The sequence below is a fragment of the Dermacentor variabilis genome, chromosome 10 (assembly GCF_050947875.1).
Source record: "Dermacentor variabilis isolate Ectoservices chromosome 10, ASM5094787v1, whole genome shotgun sequence".
Classification (NCBI taxonomy): domain Eukaryota; kingdom Metazoa; phylum Arthropoda; class Arachnida; order Ixodida; family Ixodidae; genus Dermacentor; species Dermacentor variabilis.
This window is the reverse complement of record NC_134577.1, coordinates 50,628,846-50,645,414: the sequence shown is the minus strand read 5'-3', so window position 1 is coordinate 50,645,414 and position 16,569 is coordinate 50,628,846. Positions and strand designations below refer to the sequence as shown.

Below are 16,569 nucleotides of genomic sequence, written 5' to 3'. Positions count from 1 at the left end.
TAACCATTGGTAACAAATTTTATTTCAGCTCTTCTATTTATTTGACATCGATTCTCTACAACCTTAGCGGGACGGCGCAACAGCCTCTACATTTTATTGACATGAGAGATGTGGCACGATACATACACTGATGATGTCCAAGCACAAAGGTGTCTCAAGAGGCCTCTAAATGAGTCTTGCAGAAGCATGTGTTGAACAAGCGACAATTGCTTTGAACTCTATCTACAGAACATTCTTGTAGGGTGTAAGGCACACATTTTATATATACATGAACAACAGGCTGCTTGCTTCCTCTGTGGCTGCTCCTCTGTGGGCTTATCTGCGCTTGTGCCAATTAGTTTTTCGACGTAAATTTATGTGCTGCTGACAATGTTGTTGGTACTATGCAAGGCCAACATGTCTGGCCCCATCGAAGTGGAATTTGCGAGCATGCGTCTTTCGATGCTTCCTTGGCAGAGGTGCCCCCTTCATCTTTTCTTGTCAGAACTGCAGTTCTTGGCAGCCCTCAGGTTCTGCAGAGGATGGCCACTGCTGGATAAAAATCGCATTGATAGCAGCGAATTAGTCCTGCATGCCAGCTGGCTTACATTGGAGTAGAGATGTACCTATGCATCTTTCTTTACTTACGTAAATTTGAGCTCACGTGGGACGCTATGAAAGCATTTTTTGTGATGTCATTAACTATAGATTCTTGCATGCTGTAATGAGAAAGACCATGAGGGGCCTTCCTATCAGCAGTGTTCACATAATGTTGAAGGGGCGGCATATAAAGTAACATCATTAGACAAAATGATTATGATGATAGTGCTGAGTGAAAAAGTAAGAAACAAGAAAAGAATGCTGTCCCCTGGAGCGTTCCATCAGCCAAGGAAGAGTGAGCATGTCCTCCGAGACTGGAAAATGTTGTGCACTCTCTTTTGAAAGCGTGCACCTCCCAATCTTGGAAGCTATAGGGCGGGCCACTGAAAGTGAACCCAGTAGAAAATCCAACATGGCAGCCCCCAAGATGGGTTGCAGGCATGGAGGAAAAAAACAAAATAGGAAAGGCCCTGACATCACGTTTTTGAAGCCGGAAATGGAGCCATGTTGTTGTGCCATCTCCCACTGCACCTCCAGTCAGCTCACCGGAGCAGATAGGCATGAGCTTTGAACTTTCATTGCTAACAAAGCCTATGAAACTTCTGTAACAGTTTCAGTGAAGCAGACTCGCTTCTGTATTTTTCCTAGGCACATTGAACACGACGACGAAGACCTGCGCCATGATTACTTGAGTGTGTCTGATACTGGCTGACACTCACACTCATAGACCATAAACACAACTTTCAAGCTTACGCACCACGCTCCAGAGTCGGCTTGTCTTGCGAATAGAATGTGCTGTGAGAAAGACACGAACCCAAAATTTTATCTCGCTTTTCAGAGGCTGAGAGCAGCAGCGAGAGCTTCAGGAGCGCAGTTCCTATGGCAACTTTGACATTTGGTGTACCAGTCCCAGTGCTCCTTGGCGAAAAACAGCTCATGACTTCCACCACACTTTCTCCAGCACATCTGTACTGGCCAGGCCTCTGCTATGCTTTCCTTCCTCCATGGGTTGCGAGGCTCAGAACGAGAGATGTAGTACAGAAAACTGAACTTTGTGGTCTAAATTCGTCCGAAAAACTGGTCGCGAAAATGCATTAGCTCTATGGGAACCCTGGCATTACATTTATGAAGTCCGGAATATCCATCAAGTCTGAATTTTTGGAGTCCAAGAAATCTGTTGATGACTGAAAAACAACTTAAGTCAAATTGAGCTCTACTCGAAGGCGCACAAGAAACTTTATCAGACAAGCAGTGCACAGCATGAAGCACACTCACTTTTTGGATCACCCTAACAGTATGTGAAGATACACTGCTACTCCACTTACTACCATTTCCCAGCTGCCCCAGTGAGTGCGAAATAAATGCACTACAAGGGGCCTTAAAACCAATTCCCTGGGCTACCAGTGATGTCCAGGGTGCCCAGATGACACAGTGGTGCACTTTTGTTGATACTCATGTGTGGTCTGCAAATCTCTTTTATGTTTAGTGTACACCTGCAAATGTAGAGCATGGGGTGACATACACTGCTGTTGCTTAAAGTACCACCAAAATCATGGATTTGGATTCTACTGAAGATGTACTGTCGTAACTTTCTTTCCCTTTCACTCTGAGTAATCAAAACGACCAAGTTAATATTGCCCTTTTGTGACATCGATGACCTGTAGAACCTTCACTAGTCATTTCATTTGGAGAGTCCCCAGCTTTCTTCCTGTACTTTCAGCAGTGCCCATGTTTGTTGCACCCTTTACCACTGTGCATACACAACGTGCAGCTTAGTGCTTGAGTATAGAAATAAGACATGTCCTATTTGTTTCCAGACAGCGCAGCTCTTACCAATGGTTCTCTCTAATGAAGTAATGAACTAACGTAATGTGCTCTGTTTAGTAAAAGATAAGGAAACCTCTTTGTTCCATATCTGCTTGCTTTCATTCATCCTTAGGACCCAGCAGAGCGCACTGGTTGCTAATTACAAATCCCAAGAAAGACTTGTTTTGATGTCTAGAATAGCTTGGACATGCTTAAAGGGACACTAAAGGCAAATAATAAGTTGATGTGGACTGTTTCAATACCATTGCAGAAACCTCGCAACGCTTGTTTCGTGTTAAGAAAAGACTTAGTTCGCGAGAAATTTGCATCTGAAGGGTCCGAATACCTTTTTTGAAATTCAAATCCCCCACCACAAAACCGGGAGAGTGGTGACGTTGCATACGCCATCACCACCGTTTGCGGCCATAGGTGAGTAAAACAGCACCTGACATACGGTGGTACCGAGCCAAGACACAGCAGTGGATTCACCGCTGCAGCTGCTTTTGAGTGGCATAGACTGTTCAGGCATCCCGTGACACCACATGGAAGTTGAATTCTCTGCTACTTGCAGTTTGTGCAAGTTTCACGAGCCAGCAAGTCTAGCGCAGCACTATGTGATAATGAAACTACTGAAACCGAGCAAAAACTGAACCTTTCGACCGCCCGCATCGTTGTCAAGGGAAGTTTCAATAAGTTCTTTTTTCTAAAAATGAAATAGAAATAGGCAAGTGGCATTTTATTTCGTCTTACAATACAAGGATGTTTTTTGCAATGAGTGGTTGAGTCCTAGTGACAAAATTGGAATGAGGAGTGCTTTCGTCATCGGGCAAGTACTTGAATGTCGCAGGGGAATCTTTAATCATGTCCTGCATTTGCCTTAATTTCACCATTACTATTAAAGCTCTGTTCATTATAATATTGAAACCTCAGAGATTCCCGAGCACTAATCTATCACTTTAGCTTGACTAAACATTTGCCTTTAGTGTTTCTTTGAGGCTGCACTCCCAGGCATCTTATCTTTACATTGTCGTATCTTTATATTTGGTGAATAAGGTTTTAATGTTGAATAAGGTTTTAGTGCATGTACAGGGAGTGGTGCAACAGGTCTAATAGTCATTAACATCTCACCTGCTTGAGAGTCCGTGTGTCCTGTTTACATCTGCAAAAGAAAAGGGCGACAATCTAGCATGAGTTGCAATATTCACCATAGAAGGGATACATGTTTCAGCAAGAGGGCAGGCTACAGACAAGGCTTCATTCCAGGCAGGTTGGTTCTGGTTTATATTGCTGTAGATAAGACCCGCACTAAAGAACGCTGCATTTGCGCTAAACATTGTCTCTATTGTGTGTCATCATAACTCGTATGTCGGACATGAACTTGCGGCACAACACATGTGCTGTCGGTGCATACATTATGCGTACCTTTCTCCGTCCTTCATTCTTCACCATTGTTCTTACAGACCCTAACATGGTTAAACAAGCAGCTTGACATGTCTTTGCACTATGAATGCAATTCAAAGTAGGCATTGGTTCTGCTATGGTATGCTGCTGCATGCTTCACTGCAAGAGAACTGATGTGTGTGCACAGCGAAACGACAATATGTGCTGGAAATGGCTTTGTTTCTCAAGACTGTACACTTCTGGCTTTTAGTTGGACGTCACTCCCAGTGAAAATGACTTGCAATGTCTGTTGTGCTGCCAGATAAAGTGCTCCTATGTTTACACACTTGAATGCCAGTAAAGAAAGCAGTGCCACATCTTTGGATCTCTTGGTTCTCATTTCGCTCACTACCACACTAGAGAACCAAAAACACATAAGGGTGTTTGTGCATAGACATATGTACATGCACTCTCAGAGCATAAAAGTTTAAAGTAGACTGGCATAAAAATAAAAGGACATTGAGTAGTATTCAAGCTAATACAAAGGCTTATAAAATACAGGATACAGTGTGTAAATATAAATGCGAGCATGGGGCCACAATATTTCGGAGTAGTAGGTTGATGAATGTGGAGTGGATGTACGAGTTTATTGCATTCAGTATAGGGGACTACTTGGCTAAGGTTTTCAATCCTTGATTGAGTTTTAGTTCACTTCCAAGTACACTTCTTGTGAAAAGGACTCTCTAGTGGCTAGTTTTCCTGAACTGAAACACCCGCCAACCCATGTGGCAAGTTTGATGTTCATCTTACACCTTACTATAAAGTTTCTCCTTTCTTGCCATTACAAGGAAACTTTTCTGGTGTCAGCCTAACGCTTTTCTATACTATTCTCCCGGAAGCAATAGAAGTATTGCTCAGGGCTTTGAATTTTAAGTACTATAGCATGCAGTGCTCATGGCTAAGGGAGACTTTCTTAAGTTGATCAGGTTTATTCAAAGCCATGCAATGAACATAGTCAGATGTTTGCATTCTCGGAAGAGCCAAAAGAACAGTCTATATGTCCTTTGCATGTTGTGCCAGTGCCTGCTTTTCATTTTTATCTTGCTATTTGCAGATGTGCTGCTCTATTTGGCCTTCCAGTTTATAGAAAGTGACCAGTAGCAGCTTTAATTTTTCATGGTAAAACAAAGCATGCTGGTGCAACAAGAACACTGGGGTATTATGAAGGTTTGTTTATTTATTTATTTTATTTATTTATTACATACTGCCAATTTCAAGGGGGACTAATGCAGGAGGGTAAAACAAAACAAGAAAAACAATTACAAATAAAGTATTAATACACAGTTACAGATTCTATACAATATTCAAGAATTATCAGCACAAGAACTATGAAACGGAGAGCCTCGGGGCCTTTTCATAATTGATGCAGCAGCACACCACGCTGAGTACTTACTTAAGGAGGCATTCCTACCTGCACAATATATATCTTAATAACAATCATGGCAGCATCCTGTTAAAGCACAACAGTTGATTTTTAATGGCAGACTCACATGCAGCCACTTTTTTGTTGTTTATATCTTATGTGAGGTTGAGTTTTGTCCATGAAAATGTCAAGACTGAATGTGGCTAGCGATGCTGTTAGCCAATCAAACTGATGTATGAGTTTGCTGCAGATTGCATACCAACTTGGATAAGACGGGGAGGATGGTCAAAACTTGTCGCACAAATAGCACCAGTAACAAACACTCGCAGAGGCAATTGCAGGCAACCTTTGCTAACGGCTGATTTATGAGAAAGCATTGTCAACAGGTCTGTGCATAGTCTTGATTTGCATATCCCTTTTGCATTGCTAAAGTGGTTGGCAGTTTTTTCAGTAAAATGTTTGTTAATCTGTCCTGTCCGTATCTCCATCTCTTTTTCTGTGCTTGTTTGTCACTGGTGTTATCCTATCTAGTACGCTTGTATAATTGTCCATTAAGCAATAATCAAAGATGCAACCTTTCCCTTTTGATAATATTTCCCTCTGCGAGTTGAAGCTCATGAACAAAAATGTCAGCAACAGTGGTGGCTGGGCATCAGAACATTCAACCGTAGAACATGGCATCACGGGTAACAACTCAGTTGCAGCATCACATTAGATAATTAGGGTGGCATGAATTGGAGTTCTAATATAAATGTAAGCTTGGCATTGATGGGTGGTTAACTGATTATAGGTACAGGGACAACTAGATGTTTGTGAAAAGCATGATCATGAATCTATGAAGAAATAGTTATGTGAGCAAAGCACAGAACTACTAACATGATTGCATTGTTTAGTTTTAAAGTCTATGCATTGTGCAGTTGCTCAGTGTAACCAGGGCATATGTTACAGGCATTGTAGAGGAGGAAGATAACTTGCGGAGCTGGTAGTGTTGTGAACACTAGTGTAGTGTACACTACACTATTGTAGTACAACCCGACTGTGTTATGAGCGTCGCAGAGGAGGTCTCTCTAGGAGCTGGCAATGTGAACAGTCTGACTGCTTGTAAGTGAAGACAAGCCAGGGAAAATGGCACGCCAGGTATAGTACATTTCGTTAATCAGTAGTGTAAGAGATGGCTTGGGGAAACGTAGGTGCAGTGGTTTCTTGAGTCTTGTGCAAGGAAGGACCAGTGATTGTGCAGCTCCCATGGTAACACTATACTCACATGATTCCGAACAGGTGACTGCATTTTGAATATCCCAACCGATGCACAGTCAACCAGCACTACATAGTGCAACTTCCGGTTAGGCTTCAGAACTGTCCTGTTATGGCACCAACAACAGCATCATTGCAACTTTTTGACAATAACATACAGCTGTATACAGCTATAAATTTTCAGGCTGAAAAATTGTACAAGAAGGATAAATTTGACTGCATCAAGTGATCTGCATTTTTACCCTGATTGCTGTCACGTTGTTTGAGAGAGAAAAAAATAAATATTGATCAGTTATGACTTATGAACCAAGAGACGTGCAGTAATTCAGCTTGCTATGGGAATCTAAAGGAACACTAAAAAGAAAGAAAGAAAATAGAAAAGAAAAACGTTGGGCCATACTTTTAGGTCACAGTTCTGAAAATTTTCCAATAGGCAGATGTTTGGTAAGCCAGAAAGCATAAAAAAATCAGACAGGCAGTGACACGATTTATATATACCTGATATGGCTAACTCTGACGTTAACAGGTTGGAGTGGGGGTAGGCTGAATCCAGATAAATGCTGAATTAAATAAAGACGTTTTGCATCATCTTCAAAAATGAGGGGGGAAAAAGGCCAGGTTGACAACTCTTGGTAGGCTTCTTTGGCATAAAGAGTAGCCAATACTATGCAGGGTATCGAAGGTTCTGACATCACCGCTGCCTCGATAGGAATTACAGAGGCAGAGATGCCTTATCTTCAGGTGTGATTTTCTCTGGACAAGTAATTTTCTAGTGCCTGCTTAAATGCTTGATGCTACTGTGACATTTAAACCAACATTTAAAGAGAGCTATTAAATTCAGCTATAGGTTATATTACATTTTATAAGCCCCTTACCATGAGCGAAAGCTTATGCAGGAAAGGACGCACAAAAAAAAGTTAAGTGGTGGCACCGCCACCTTGTCATTTTCACACCAGACCTTCCCGACATCATGGATTTTGACAGTGTCGGTTTTGATCAGTTTTTGTTGATACAGAAAGATTACGTGGCATTGGAAAGCCGATGCAGAATCAAGTTGCAAGCTTTCCCGGCAAAAAAGAAAAAAAATAGTTGAAATGCGCCTACGTGCCGTGAAATTTTTACGTCACATTGACATTCAAAATGCAAATTCGTCAGTTATGTGCGCTGCCGTGCTACTTTGCTTTTGTCGAAGAAATATGTGCCTCCCTTTAGTGTCCCCCTTTATATTTTTCCTCTTAGTGAATTGTTGACGAGGTGCTAAACAGTGAGTTCATTTATAGCACAATGGCTGCATTGATTCGCGTTTGAATGCCTCGATCCTGACTCTCTCACTTTTGAGTAACGCAACCGATATAAGGAACAGCTTCAATAAGCTGCGCCGCGTTATAAATTCAAACACCCCACGTTTGAAACCCGTCAATGAGTTCGTCTCGATGCAGCCCATTATATACATCACGTATAGTACAGTAGACTCCGCTTAAGCGGAACTCGAAGGGACAGGAAAACGTTTTCCGTTTTTCAACGTGTTCCAAGCAGATGGTGGCAATATCGCCAACAATTGCTTTATTTGAAAGGTGTCCGAGTGTTTCTTCTCTAGATAAATAAAGTAAAAAGGAGTTGTAAAATTTAGTTACCGATTGGTCGATGCGGGGCTCCCAAAGAGCGCGCTGTTTTTCTTCTTTATGTTCTCTTCATTAAGCCAGTAAATTGTAATCTATTGTGAATCCTCATCATTCTGATTATAATAGTATAAAAATATAATCATGCAGTGCAGTAGAAGCCCGTAACAGTAAACCGTTTGGGACCCAGCTAGAATACATAGTAGGCCGAAAATACTTTTAATTGCTTTCAGTTAACATCGTATAGCTTTGGGCGTGGCGTGCAAGTGCGCTAAACACGCGTGGACCGCCGTAAGCCATGATTAAGCCGACGTAGCGTTTGGTATGCATCGATCGCTTCTCCCTATCACCAGCATCATCTTGACTCGCTCCCTGTTGTCTTTCCGCCTCGTCTCCTAGCTCTGCGGGCAGAGCTCCCACCTGGCCGAGCTGTCCACTTTCATAACTTTCTTCCTCACTCTCTATCCTACTCTACTAACCCAAAAATTTTGGGGAAGGGGTGGGCGGGCACGTGCCCAGTGTGCCCGGTCAATGTTCCCATTATCGCGACGTAGCAGTCCCGACCCGAATAGGAATGCAAGGAGAGAAGGCTTTGCGACGCGTGTACAGCTTGCGGCCGGGAACCGTCTTGATGGCGGCCTCGTGAGACGTGAAGAGCGCGCGTCTACAAGCCCCGTGCTCCCCGCCTTCTGACTGGATCCAGTGCGCGCACGCACGTGTGTTTTCTATAAGGTGGCTCTTAAATATAGGCACGCCGCGCGGTCCCTTCGCACGGTCTGGCCCGGAGAGAGTCCGAAATAACGCCGGCCTCAGCGACGCTGCTGCTGGAGCCCCGACAGCGGGCTCGGCAAGCGCTGAGGATCTAGCTGACGCAGTTAGATGATTATGCGACCCGTGGTCGAAAGGGTCCCAAGACTGCACGGGGCCGTAGACGTACGAAAGATTGAAAAATAAGAAAACCGTTCTGATTAATGATATTTATTATCAAAAAAAAATTTTGTATGTCGACGCCACTGCGCTGTCTTCGGGCCCCTTCCACCACGGCTGCCGTGTTGCTGCTCATATTGAACGCGACTGTACATGCAGCGCGCCTGCTGCGTATCTCTTGCTTGGGAAGATTCGTGCAGTACTTTGTGGAGCTTTCATTTGCTTAGTGGTTTACTGATGAGGTAGCGAGTCCACAGGCCAGTTGAAATGTGGATAAGCAGCGATGCAATTGAGGCGCGGCGACGTCTGCGTGCGTAAGTCCACCGCGGTACGTGCGAGCTGTTTGTACACTCTGTGGACCTATACAGTGTAAAGCGATTCAATCAAGGCACACTCATTTTGCCGAGTCCTGGGCTGACGATTTCATTCACGCTACTCTCTAATGTGAAACTTGAGCGCAGCTCTATACGTGTTTTTATTTTCCGATGGCGCGGGAAATCCGTCGCGTGCGGCACGTTGCAAACTGAGCGAAGTGTGGCGCGACTGCCTCGATAATCGGGAGATTCCGAGAGGCATCGCGTGGGTGACGCGTGGGCGCAATTCGCAGCCGCCGCCGCAGACAGACTTCCGCTCATGCAGCGCTTTGTTTCCATATATGGTAACGATGGTGTCATCGGTGAACAGACGACACGCGCTACTCTGGCGCCATCCCGTAGCTATCGTCGTCGTCGCAGAGCCCGTCTTGCGCGGCACTACGCTTTTCTTCTCACGCTTTTGCCGTACCCTCCGCATCCTCTCTCTCTCTCTCTCTCTCTCTCTCTCTCTCTCTCTCTCTCTCTGTATATATATATATATATATATATATATATATATATATATATATAGCGCAAGCTTTCTACATGGCTAATTAATAAATAATTTGTTGTATTACTTTATTTACTGCAAATAGACTACTCCTTTAGGGAACAGATTATGTAAGGGACCGCAAATTTTTCAGATTTACTTCGTACGTTTCCTACACTCGTGAAAGACTGAAATAACATAATTTGTCAACCGCTGAACTGATTTGAATGAAGTTTGTTGCTGCTAAAGCAGCTAGTTGCTTGTTTTCTAAGCTCTCCAATATTTCACACGCAAATCAAGATAAAGCTTAAAATTAGAAACCCACTATAAAAAAGTATGTAAGCTGCATCTGTTATCGCACCAAAATTATATCTCCAAAACTTGCGTAAACAAAGCAATGATACCCGCGACGATGGGTCGGTGGTCACAGCTCAGTTTCCAACTACAGGACTCTGTACGTTTATCTTATCAGTGTTGACACGAATAAACTGATTGTGATACCGAATTGGATGTCAACTTCTCCTTTCTAGGAAGATCACCAACATTTCGGTTTTTCCCAGAAGTCATTTCGTTCACCCATAGCTCAAACATTCATTCCACCGCTTTGAGTTGTCTATTAATTCGTGCTTAGCTTGCAATCTGTTATCCTCCTGGTTAGCTGTGCTGATAGAACAACCGTGTCTGCAACATAGATGGTGGCGCTTGCGCCATGCCGATTTTTTTCTTTTTTTTTTCTCTAGAATTTTTTTTTCTGAGGAACTGAATTAATTCACGTCAATGTTACCTTCACGTGGCTTCGCGTGGCTGGATATCTGAAATTATATCAATATGTAATCGTAAAGTTTCGCCCGGACAACTCTTAAAAAAAGCTGTGTACGAACATGACACCTAGATATGGCAATATGATTAATATTAGTATAATTTGATTGCAAAACACATTCTGTAACTGCTTGGGCTGTGACGTGTTACATTTCATAACACGTTCCGCTTTTGCCTAATTACAGAACGCGTACTGCGGAAGCATTGTCGCCCGCCTTTCGGACATGCTAAACGCGTTGACAGTTTGACTGTGTTAAAAAACAAATGCTTTATGTCACTTATGTCGTCATTTGCGAGCAAAGTAGCATGCGTAACAATGATAGCAGGCTTGAATTAGCGTTGTACCTCTGTCGTCGGGATGCCGAACGGTTCACGTTCAGTTCGTCCTTCTAGCATATTTTGTGCGCGGTACCATGTCGGCGTTTTTTAACCCCAGGAAATTCAAAAACCGTTCCACATAAAGGCTAATTATCTCTTTCAACAGGGATGTACTTGTACAACAAACAAACAGTGGTCTTATTTTGATTTATTATTAATTAATTAACTAAATATGAGCAAATGAACTTTCGCTCCAGCGTGTCATGAACGCCACTGAGGCTTTTGCGTTACGATTCCCGCTTTTAAACTGGAATTTCGAGGCATCATATACTCGGAGCATGAAATATGACGTACGTTGGGCTTTGTCGAAGGCTAGGTTAGAAGAGCACTAGGTTGGAAGTATTCGTGCCATCGATCGACACACGTCGTTTTCTGGGAACTTTCCCGCGTGAAATCACGGAATTCGCTAAAGGTGGTTAACCCAAGCAAGTGTTCTTACGCGGCAAGTGCGTCTCAGCTGCACGTATATCACACGTTCCGCACCTACTGTTCTCATTCGCACGGTGTTCAACGATGCATTCAGCCCCGCCTGCCCACACCACACCGCTGGAGCCGATTGTCTGTCGACTTATTTCTGAGGCGGTCCCTCGCCGCACGCCACGGGGGAGCAGCTAAAAATAAGCCCGCACCGACAGCCGCAAGGAGCCCTGGAGGATGATGAACGCCGCAGGGGACAGTGTCTGCGCGGACGTATGCCACTGCTGCTGACCAACAGAAGGGCTTACGTGACATGCTGCACGTAAGCGGCACAAGCGTCGACTCGGAACCAGACCTTTGCGAACGATTCTATCTGCTTGTTTAGCTGCGTTTGTTTTTTTGACCGCCCGACGTCTTTCAAGCCGACCTTTGCGATTTCAGTTCGTGTTTGCGGCGTTACCGACACACTGCCATTCAAATGAGATCATTATTACAAAAAAAAAAAAAAAAACCCTTCCTCGGTGCGTCTTCAAGGGTCAGTCAAATTATCCATCCACACTAGTGAAGCCCATAATTAAATGACAAAATTTTCGAATTCACGGGCGGACACACGCGAGTGAACAACCATTGTCGACGTCCCACTTCAGGCGTCAACAAATCTATAGGTTATATTGGTAAGCGTATTTAATTAATTAAAATTTTGACTTTAACATTCAGAAGCTGTAAATTGGACTTGAGGGAAGCTGTAGTTGGGGTCTGGATTGGACAAACTTTAATAAAGGTCCTGCAGGACGCACGTCAGCGCGCAGCGAACGTCTACCCCAAGCAGGGACCGACAGGGAGTACGGCCTAGTTGGGGACTCCGGATTAATTTGGACCACCTGCGGTTCTTTAACGTATACCGAACTTGCGAAATTGTGCTCAGCTCAGCAACGCCATAACCAACCAGTGACCTCGGTGGGTGTAAACGTATTTAAAAGAATTATCACTGGCACTACAGTATACCGTTAGGGAACATAAACTTCGTAGATGTGGACCAAGTGTGCAGATACTATAAACAACAGCGTTCGGTTTTTATATTGCGGGGTTTCAGGAGTTCGGTTGTGTACTGTGCTTTTTGGGGCACGTTAAAAAAAACAAACAACGCAGGTGGTCGAAATTATTTCGGATCAACTCCTTCCCCTCCCTCCCCACGGCGTATATCGCGCAGCCTGTGTGTTGCTTTGGGACGACGTTAAACTGCGTTTAAACTACGTTCCGTCTTTTAGGGGCTTGCTGTCAGCTCGCGCCATTCTTGATGTATATCTGTGAAGAGTTTGCTTATATACCTGCTACTACAACACCCCTCCCGCCATTCTTTCTTTCTTTCTTTCTTTCTTTCTTTCTTTCTTTCTTTCTTTCTTTCTTTCTTTCTTTCTTTCTTTCTTTCTTTCTTTCTTTCTTTCTTTGCATATGTGTGTGTGCGCGCGCCCACATCGTTTATATATGCATGTATAAAATGGCTTTCGCACTTTCCACTTGAGAAACTCGTACTTTGTCATGTGGTGTATCAGTATGTGACGTGAGCCTGCCGCCCCTTCCGGTAATTAAATGCGGGCCTTCTCTTTTCTTCTCTTCCCCTCGACAGCGCGCCAGGGGGCACGTGCTCCAGCTATGCTAAGACTGGCGCGACCCCGCGCCGCTTGATGGAGTCGGGTCTCGTTGCCTTGTGTTTTGATTGCGACGCCCGTGCCAAGAATCTCCTTCGCCTCCGCGTTCTCTCGAGGATCGGCAGTGTCGACGGAGTATTTACGCCGCACCGCGCGTTGTTTACGCCAGCTGGAGTTCAACGTCACCGCGGATTCGCATTCAAAGCTTTGCGCCGCTGGCTGGATATAAACCGCACTGTTTACTCTGGCCCCGGCTCGTGTCTTGATTCCGTCCTTGTTGGATCGAACTCTTTGTCTTTAAAACGGCTTTATGCCTGCGCGGGCTCTTGTGCGCTGCGCGATTATTTGTGCTGGTTGTCCAGAGCGCATGAACAGATGCGTATATATACACGAGCGTATACGCTTATACGGCGTATCACCACGATCTGTTCCTCGCTACGCGTTTGGTGGGGGTTCTCTGTCATTAACGCATATCCACCATTACGAAGGCCTTCTTGAACTAGACTGAAAGGTTTGAAGTAATAAATAAATAAATAAATAAATAAATAAATAAATAAATAAATAAATAAATAAATAAATAAATAAATAAATAAATAAATAAGGGCAAGTTGACGTGTGCCTTGTCTGAATGCGTGATTTCGTTTTCTTGCGCTGATTCTAATATTAATCATTATTCGCTTGAGCCTCGTCTTCAGGTCACGTCGCTTGGTTGTCGTCGCTCTAATACGGCAGTCCGAAAATGCTAGCTTGTTTCGTCCGCGCCGCTTGGTTGCCATCGACCGCAAGATAGCATCAGTGCGAATACTGTATACATCTACTACAAGGTGTCGAACCATTTTTGTTTGTTTGTTTGTTTGTTTGTTTGTTTCGGTTCAGGAAAAACGACCGGAGCCAAGCATTTTGGAATGATCGGAATCCAGGAATCCACGCAAAGACAACGTGCATATATATATATATATATATATATATATATATATATATATATATATATATATATATATATATATATATATATATATATATATATATATATATATATATATATATATATATATATATATATATGTGTGTTTTTTTTCAGGTACGACACCGTAGTTCTTGCGCGTTCTAGTATATATGCGCGTCTCAGTTGTGGCTATATAGTGGCTCAGTTTTTGTGCCCACAGGTACCTCGTATCGGCCCTTTGTATGGATGTCAAGTCTGAAAGTATTTGTCTTTCAGCCACCATCATGCCACGTGTGCCCCAGTCGCGTTGCAGATTGTCAAGCGAGGTAGCGCCGTACGTCTGTCGCAGCTACAGCTACCGACGATACGAACGCGCCGGTGAAGTGGGTGAGAGTCTCGTGATGCAGCTAGTGAGTGATCGTCATGTATTTGCAGAGAGAGAGAAAGAGAGGGAGAGATAAAATGGTATACGAGCAACAGCGCAATAACTTTGAAACTTGGTTTAACGGGAATAGCCCGCACAACCTCAGATACAAGCGTCTGCTGCTCATCCCCAGCGTACGCTGAAAAAAAAAAAAAAGGAAAAACGAGGACGGCAAGGTCACAGAGTCACTTTTGTTGCTTGCTATCTGCAGCGAAAGTGTGGAAACTGTATTTTCATCCATCGCGTAAGCTCCATAACTTATGTAATGCCTTTAGCTCGTTATTTATTGAAAGGCGATCGCTCAGAAATATGCTAGCTTGTTTTGATGAAATGCCATTGTCGGAACAAGCTATTTCGAAATGCCAACCTCATAGACCATCGCAGCAAAAAACAGCAAAGGCTCTTCTGGTACTGCTACAGTTTCTTTTTGAAAGGACAGCAGACCTGCCCAAGCGGCTGTAGCCTGAATTTGTGCTTGTTTTGCTGAGAATACTCATGTGCTGTGATAGCGCGCTATGATCGGGACAGGCTGTGATCTTGCGTCTCTGCATTCTCTCTCTCTCTCTCTCTCTCTCTCTCTCTCTCTCTCTATATATATATATATATATATATATATATATATATATATATATATATATATATATATACGCACTTTCTTATCTTCCTATTTCCTTTCTGGTTACCCGTCCTGCCTCTCTCACTCTTTCTCTCTCTGTGTTTGTGTGTGTTTGTGTGTTAATCAAGTACAAATTCGTTTTCTGCCGTGTTGTACGCCATCGTTTCCAACTGAAGGATTGCAGATATATAGTCTTCTAAGAATATCCGCCACTCCATTCTCCTCCCATTTCTGTACCGCTTGTCCCACCGAGTGGCTCCTCCATGAAGCCACCATCAAGGCACGCGTACCGGAAGCACCTCGCTTCATATTTTTAGTGGCCTAGAAACGGGGTGAGAGCCAAAGCCTCTCACGGCAAAGGAGAAACAGAGAGTTCGCCTGGCGCCAGCCGTATGCCCCTCATTTTTCCTCTCTCCCGAAGTGTCACGAGTCTAAAATGGGAGGACCCGAGGATAGTCCCTTCGTGTTTCCTGCAGGTGGCGTCGCAGATCCGTTCCCCCCCCCCCCCCCCCCCTCGCACAGCGCAGCCTCGGCACAGAGCCTGAATCGCTGTGCACAGCTTTCGCGAGCAAATATGCCTGACAAAAAAAAAAACTATTCTCTGCAGTCTGCACGAACTTCCACGCAGCTTCTGGGCTTTGCTTGACTAGTCTGGAGACCGATAAAGGCACGCTTGCTATGGAGTGCTCTTGACGGTTCGACCAATGTCTGCTGGTCTCGAGTCAAATTCTGGTAAAGTATTAGCGAATCACGCGCATGCTCAGTAGACAACTGTTCAGAGTCTTGAATAATCTTTTTAATTCGAGCATCGTACTCCAGCGAACCCAAGGAAATACCCCATAAATGCGTGTAACAGGCTTTTTACTTGCTTTGGCTTTTAGGTTCTCAACTTTTGGTTATTGTTTAGTGGGCCAATTTAGTAATGTAATGTCTGGAACCGCACCGGGACCTCACCCGATTTTATGCAGCTCTCTTCGTGTTTTTTTTTTTTTTACTCGGCTTACGACGTTTTTTTGTGTGTTAGCTTGTAATAGTCTTCTTCCTCGTCGCTTCGCGAAAACGAGCGGCCGTTACCACAATAAGGTGACTGTATTTTTTTTTTTCATTTACTGTAGGTTAGAAGTGTATAAGAAAATTGCAGCTCTTTACACTATGACGCCAGCAACGGACCCACATACCATTGCAACTAGCCGTTTTCAGTCCTTGTGAAAAATCGAACCACCCCGTTGACTCAGTGGCTGCAACGTTCTGCTGCCGATATCAAGGTCGCAGGTTCGATCCCGACCACGGTGGTCGTATTCTCACCGAAGCAGCAGAGAAAGGAATCCATGTAGTACTCGTACATAAGTTTAACCCGATGCCCTCCGCTCCTTCGTCTCCTTTAGGCAGTGTGTAACATTGACTAATCGGTAAGGTGTATGGGCTAGCTGGCCCTTTATCACAGATGCCCGAAGTTCGCGCTGCGTAGTTTTAACAGGACACTCACAAA

At 44.0% G+C, this 16,569-nt stretch overlaps 1 long non-coding RNA gene across 2 annotated transcripts in view; it reads right to left on the bottom strand.

Moving 5' to 3' along the window:
• Positions 1-16,569, bottom strand: part of LOC142560525 (uncharacterized) — a 37,931-nt gene continuing 21,362 nt past the window's right edge. Inside the window, exons 2-4 of one of the 2 annotated variants that reach the window (XR_012823384.1) lie at positions 6,453-6,549; positions 3,514-3,544; positions 1-531 (exon numbers count right to left, since the gene is read on the bottom strand). This is a non-coding gene — a long non-coding RNA (uncharacterized LOC142560525). The remainder of the gene's footprint in view (positions 532-3,513; positions 3,545-6,452; positions 6,550-16,569) is intronic. The other variant, XR_012823385.1, reaches the window with a different exon arrangement.